The 7,480-nt window shown below is 45.2% G+C and overlaps 1 long non-coding RNA gene across 1 annotated transcript in view; it reads right to left on the reverse strand.

Annotated features, from left to right (window-relative positions):
* The window catches only part of LOC127609032 (uncharacterized), a 114,468-nt gene that overhangs the window by 6,285 nt on the left and 100,703 nt on the right, over positions 1–7,480 (reverse strand). The gene's annotated exons all lie outside the window — the stretch shown is intronic.

The raw sequence follows: 7,480 nt of genomic DNA on the forward strand, positions 1-7,480 counted from the left end.
CGGAGACCCTTCCCCCGGCTCTAATAAGTTGTGTTTACCCCACAGACGCCTGGCACCAAGGGCCAAGCTGACCTCAATCCACTCCCCGAGCTGGTCCTTTTCCCTTTCTTGTTTATGATATCATTCAATTCTGGACACATCGATGTGTCTGTGTAACAAAACTGAATGTGTGCTATGATTTAATTTGGACCCAAATCCACCTCTTTAGTTTTCACGTTGCCCTCATGTGGAATTAATACAGTATAAGTATATTTTTACATTTACAGAAAATTCTAATTTTAAAATCATTTGTATTGTCATGTCCCCATGTGCATTACGTACAGTATATATCCCATGTGTGGAATGTCACAAAATGATTATTTTTTATGTGATTATTATGATTATTAATTTATATACCTCCCTCCGCTTCTCCTGAAATGTGATAAAATTGACTCGTCCCTGTCAGTCAGAAATCAGTGCAGTGCACTGAAACCAAAGAGCTACATTGGTGTAAAATACGAGGCCCACGAAGCAAAATTGTGGAGAATTGGGACGAGATTTGACAAGAGATAGAAAGGGGAACATGCTCCAAATTGTAATCGGGACTTGGGGATATTTTCCATTTTCCATCACCATTGTATTCTGGTAAAATTCCCCCAAAAAAGTTTCAGTGTTATCTTCACGAGTTGTAGAGCATATGGTAGTGAATCTGCAAAAATCTGTGGTTCACACACAGCCCTATCAAGGTTCAATGTTTCTATTCATCCATGCCCTTGTAAAAGGATGTTCAGCATTAGGCATCCAAAAATCTTTAATTTTTTGATTTTTTTTGACTAACTCTGTCATTTTGATGGCTTTTTTTTGTACCCAATGGGCCTGCAACTAGCCACCATTAATGATCGTCGGGCTGGTTTGGCAACTTTGGAAGTGCCTTTTCACGACTAGTCATTCAAAAGAACATTCAGTCAATGACTATTTGTAAATAATAGTGACCCCTTAAAAAAACTGTATCTTTTACGATTTTTGATATGGGGTCAAATACACTCAACGGATTCCGATTTTGGGGCTTTTGACACACAAATCGTCATATCTCAAAAATGTTCCACGACAAACTACCGGCAGGAAACACCAATTATGGTTTCTAATAAAGGGCAAAAGGATTTCAATGAACTCTGTTAGCTATTTAAAACGGTCGGTGAGTTTGAATTTAAATGGTGGACATATTCAGTGATAAGGTCAGGAGGACTTGCTGCACGTGAGCCTGTGTGTGCCCGAGTGTAAGCGTGCGCTGAGAGATAGATGGGAGTACATGGTATTCGTGGATGCTGGCCATTTCGCTGGGTCATCGTGTCACTGAGCATTTATATTCCATATCCATCATTCGCAGCGTAAAAGCGGCATGGCGCTAAATGCCAGTCATTTGCAATCCCAAGTAGAAGAAATGTGCTAGCGCGGCATTTTCCCCATTGTGGCAGATGCAAGCAGTGGATCGTTGATCTACCGCATGCATCCACCTTGTTTGTTGTGACTTTGGGCAGGATGACGTTTGTCTGCAATAGGGATGAAGTAGTTGAGGTCACTGTACCGGTAATCCCGGCATCTCTGAATCATAGGATTGGCTGCAATATGCATATCAATAGGAGCCTGTAGGCGGGGGCTGGAGGCCGACATGCCTGTACGAGCATACGGCTGAGAATACAAGCCTGCGGGGTTTGTAGGAATTTTCCACTTGTTCCTCGACTGAGTGTTGGGCCAAAGTCCCTTGAGTGTGTAATAAAGCAACATGTAACCTCAGACACCCCACAAATTTGTGAGTTCTCATATGAATGGAAATTAACTTTGCAGATACTGGTAGATTTTATTTGATTCTTTTCATGAAAACGATAAACATTCATTCATTCATCTTCCTAACCACTTGATCCTCACTAGGGTCGCAGGGGGTGCTGAGCCTATCCCAGCTGTCTCCGGGCAGTAGGCGGGGGACACCCTGAATCGGTTGCCAGTCAATCGCAGGGCACACCGAGACGAACAACCATTCGCACTCACACTCACACCTAGGGACAATTCAGAGTGTTCAATCAGCCTGCCATGCATATTTTTGGAATGTGGGAGGAAACCGGAGCACCCGGAGACAACCCACGCAGGCCCGGGGAGAACATGCAAACTCCACACAGGGAGGCCGGAGCTGGAATCGAACCCGGTACCTCTGCACTGTGAAGCCAACGTGCTAGCCACTGGACTACCGGGCCGCCGGTATTTATATTATATTATATATGATATATATAATATATATCATATATATATATATATATATATATAATATAATATAATATATATAAATATATATTATATTACTATTATAAACATAATAGTATATAATTGGCGTTTACAGTTGTAAATTAGTGTGCACCCGTCTACAGTGTGTATTTTGTTGTGGGAAGTCAGATGCATGCTGAACATTTTTCAGTTTTTAGACTCTACAAAATCATCTTGCGGGCGAGATTAAACCATTTTCAGGGCCTGGGCCGGCCCGCGGCCCTTACTTTGGACACCACCGGTTTACAGTCTCATCAGTACCTTTCCATTGGCATTTCAGTAGTCTGTGCGGTTGGTGCACATTATTGTGTTTTTCACGTTGATGTTGTTGTTTATTAGGGATTTGCCTAACCCTTGAATCTTTAAACTCCCATCGACAGAAAATAATCAAATGTGTCATTTTGTTGCCACTCAATATTCTGGGCTCACGTTGTGTTTCTATTTGCTGTCACAAATACTCCCCTCAAAGGACTTCGGCTTGATTAGGCAGCTCCCTCACTGGAATAAGCAAGTCAATGAGTCACTTACATTACGAACGGTCTTTCCATACTTATTTGTCATGTCCTTGTTTACGATGATACAAATGCAGTGTGTTATACCAGAGACAAATTTCTTGTGTGTTCTACATACTTGGCCAATAAAGATGATTCTGATTCTGATGAGTGGGGGAAGCGAAGATAGAAACACTTCAAATCACTTCTTCATTCATATCTCACTTCCAAGTTGGCCGGTGGCGCGTGATAAGGAAACAGCATTGACGACATTCGCATGCAATCAATAACCCTTTCAAAACTCCAATTTTGGCAGTGTTTGGGTTTTTAAAGGCCGTGTAAATGATTTGGGTTTTTAAAAAATGAATGAGTAGGTCAACGCAGTCTTTGAGAATGCAAGGAGTTCATTGACACAGACTGACAACGCGGCACTATTCTCCCGCTTGAAGGACAACCACACAGCCATCATATCACAATCCCAGTTTCGTTTTTTTCCCAACGAGGTCATTATTTTCATTTTCATCTTTTTCCTCAGAGTAATTTTCTTCAAAGGGCATAAAAATGGAACGGCGTGTTCAGAAGCAGCTTCGTAGCTTTTCACCGCTTTTCGAATGACATAGCTCGAGAGAGAGAAATGCGTTGCGGCTGCAGGGTTACCCCGCTTATATCATTTCAGACTCGCTGCTGGAAGGTTCCAGAGATCACCCCCCACCCAAAAAAAAAAAAAATCTGCATGGAGGGATTGTCTGGAATGCGAAAAAAAAAAATCAAACAAACATTACAAATAGGCGGCCCGGTAGTCCAGTGGTTAGCACGTCGGCTACACAGTGCAGAGGTACCGGGTTCGATTCCAGCTCCGGCCTCCCTGTGTGGAGTTTGCATGTTCTCCCCGGGTCTGCGTGGGTTTTCTCCGGGTGCTCTGGTTTCCTCCCACATTCAAAAAACATGCATGGCAGGCTGATTGAATGAACACTCTAAATTGTCCCTAGGTGTGAGTGTGAGTGTGAATGGTTGTTCGTTTCTGTGTGCCCTGCTATTGGCTGGCAACCGATTCAGGGTGTCCCCCGCCTACTGCCCGAAGACAGCTGGGATAGGCTCCAGCACCCCCCGCGACCCTAGTGAGGATCAAGTGGCTCGGAAGACATTACAAATAATGAAATAAAAGAACATTATTCACAGCATAGATTCTAATTCAATCCTCTTAACACCTGTCACCAATCTATTATTATTATTTTTGTGTATTACTGGCACCTGCCACAAGTACAGAGCGGCTGAATTCATTTGACAGTTTCAGTGTTAAATATCAGGAGGCAGAGGGGTTAATTGTAATTTAACAATTCTGGCACGAGCCCCAGATCGTGACGTGACATACAATGGCTCAAAATCATGTTTGGCTTTGTTTGTTGTCTTTCCTGAGAGAGAGAGGACTCGGCCCTTTCAGTGGCCCACTTCCGCTCCCGTATGTTCCAATTCTGCGCATAAGAAACACAATGTACAGCGTTCGTCAATTATTTAACGCTACGCTGCTCCGTTGAGCCACACACTCATTTCAATTCATAATTCAAAGCCTAATACATGTACACGTTCTCTTAGCTCTCTTGTTGATGTTGATGTTTTTGTTTTCCTACCCCCAACCCCCACCCCGCCCTGCAATTATAATCACGTTGTACCAATTTGTTGATCTTGATGGCATCTACTGCTTTGGAAATAATCACAGATGTTCAATAATTCACACATTTCCAAGTACAAGACTTTATTTCTGCAAGATGTTTTAATGCTGGCCTGCCTGCCCAGAATTATCCGCCCACGAGCCTCGGCACCAAAAAAAAATATATATATGCAAAATGTCCATTGACTAAGTAAAGCTGGCGAAATATTTCCATGCAACAATTCATTTGTTCTGACAAGTACACCATCAGCTACTTCCATCACGACTGCGCTGATTTGTTCATTGAGGTTATCCATTAACCCCGCCCCCCAATCCCCCCCCCCCCCACCCTCAAATGTTTATTTGGGGAATGTCAGCAACAAGGCTGTTCACTACGGTGCCAAAGTCTTTGACAAGAGGGGATCAATCAGAGTTAATGAATCCGACGGGGGCTGGGGGGTGATAACAAGTGACGGTGAATGAAGCTAAGAGGCTTGGATCAGGATGCGTGAGGATGACCCAACGTCCTCACTTCTGACTTCATCCATCCATCCATCCATCCATTTTCTGAACCGCTTAATCCTCACTAGGGTCGCGGGGGGTGCTGGAGCCTATCCCAGCCGTCTTCGGGCAGTAGGCGGGGGACACAATTTAGAGCGTTCAATCAGCCTGCCATGCATGTTTTTGGAATGTGGGAGGAAACCGGAGCACCCGGAGAAAACCCACGCAGGCCCGGGGAGAATATGCAAACTCCACACAGGGAGGCCGGAGCCGGAATCGAACCCGGTACCTCTGCACTGTGAAGCCGACGTGCTAACCACTGGACTACCGGGCCGCCTCACTTCTGACTTCATTGTTTCTTCAATCGAGGATGCTATGGAGTGTGGGCGACTCAGTGCTGCTGCTGGTCTCGGCAGACGTCTCCAGCACTCAAACCGTGTCTGTCAACCGTTTCGCTAGAATAGGAGAATGCAATTGATGAAACGTTGGAATGGAAGCGTGAACACGGGTGGACAATGTAAATCTTAAGGAGGCCACGCTTGCCACTGCCTGCTCATCTACGCCGGTCCCATAATTTCAAATGACTCGCAACAAAATGCACGCCCATTTATTTTGAAATGCTTTATTGTTGAGATGTGTGTCCACGTGAACACACACATACCCGAACCTTATATAGCCGTCACACATTCTGGATGTCAAGATTTAACGGCCATACCACGGAGGAGATTGCATGTTCAGCGCTTAAAGGTTGGAGGAGGTAGAGGAAGAAGGAAGGATCGTTGGGGACAGGTTCACGCTGCTTGTCTCCTCCTCATGTACGATTAAGATTAAGAATACCTTCATTAGTCTCGCAATGGAGAAATTCCAGATTCACAGCAGCAAAGTTATGAAAGGAAGAAGTAGAACAACAAAAAAATAGGAGCTGCTGGAAAGGCAGCCACTCTGGCGGCGCCATTTTGAAGTCAAAATAACAAAAAATAACACAAGACAACACATAGGACAAAGACAGTCGTGCAATCTTCACCACTTTTCTGCATACACTTTGTTGTCTGAAGCAGTTGATCAAAGTGTCCTTTCACCAGTGGATCAGAGACATCATGCTGAAAAATGTGCACACGTCTGCTACAAGCAAAGTTTTGAAAGCAAACACGAAGCTGAGGCGTCCATTGACGAAAAGAGAAGTTCACTTCTCCTGTCCCACATAATCCGCTTCAAACTCTAAGCCGCGACTCCCAGCTCCAAATCCGCATCGGCACTCCGCGCCAACGCTCCTTTCTTCTCATCGTCGGCTCCTCAAGACCTCCATCCATCCAGCCGCAGACCGTTCAACAGCACCGATCTCTCCGCTGAACAAAGCGGGGCTGTGAAAAATGCTGCCCATTACAGGCGCAAGACACAAGCGCCCCGGGACTGTCCAGCAACGACAGTCAAATGGCGCCGACATTCCTCCAGTCAAAAACAGTGCTGGTATACCCATGCTGCCGAGAAGGCGCAACCACCAAGCACAGAGTCTCCTCCTTGATGAATGTCGTGGCCAAAAAATGCTGTAAAAGGTCCACATCAAGTCCACACGACGTAACAACAAACACAAAGTGACAAAAGAAACACAAGAACAACAAAAAAAAGCAAGGCTCATGAGAGCACTTGCTGACGGCTGCCTACTCGGGCGCCATCTTGACTTCCCATATTGAGTTTTTGGAGACGATTTATGACTCTGTCTGACCTTTTATATCTCTTTGACAGCACTCCTCGCTTCCCCTCAACTCGTCCCACGGAATTGCCATGCGGCAACAAAAATGGAAGAAGGCTGTCAGGTACTTCTCGTAGTTGCGGCGGCTAACGGCCAGGGAGCCAATTACAGGATCATAAGGCATCAAGCAACGCGTTTTGCAATAATGAGGGGGGTTGGGAACTCTCTCAGAAGGATTCGAGTTGCGGGTCATACGCGCAGCCGTCGTTCAAGCACCGGTCATCTTCTCTGTGCGGAGTAAAGTCCATTCTTCTTTCTCCTGTTTTGATCTTGCGTTTGAGTCAACCAAGGCCAAGCCCCCCCGAGTTACACATTCAGAGTAGGTGTAATCATTCCCCGTCTGAGATCTCAACCCTCCCCTCCACGCTCACCCTAATCGCATATCATGGACTGAGAAATTGTTGGCACATTCATGACTGAGGCGACCTGTGTACAGTTCAGCCGTATTTACGTCATAGGGGGTGGAAATCACTTTATAATGGAGGCTTCTTGGTCATTTAATGGGGAACCAATTAGAAAGATCAAAATCTTGGTGCTCTGCGGGAAGAAGAAACAACACAGCAGGCGCACTGTCATTTGCTAGCCATCGGTACGGGTTTATATAGATTATAAAATGGCGGTCTGAACGGTCCTAATTATAGACCTTCATAGTACTCCCGCGACTTGCAGATTCTACTGGTGGCTCGCAGGTCGAGCACATTCATCTTGGCTCCATGATGAAAGAAGACAACACATGGCAAGCAATAAGAAAAATATACGCACAAATGTTAGCCGAGGATTAGTTGTGGATGTCGC

Source organism: Hippocampus zosterae, chromosome 10 (genome assembly GCF_025434085.1).
Source record: "Hippocampus zosterae strain Florida chromosome 10, ASM2543408v3, whole genome shotgun sequence".
NCBI lineage: Eukaryota > Metazoa > Chordata > Actinopteri > Syngnathiformes > Syngnathidae > Hippocampus > Hippocampus zosterae.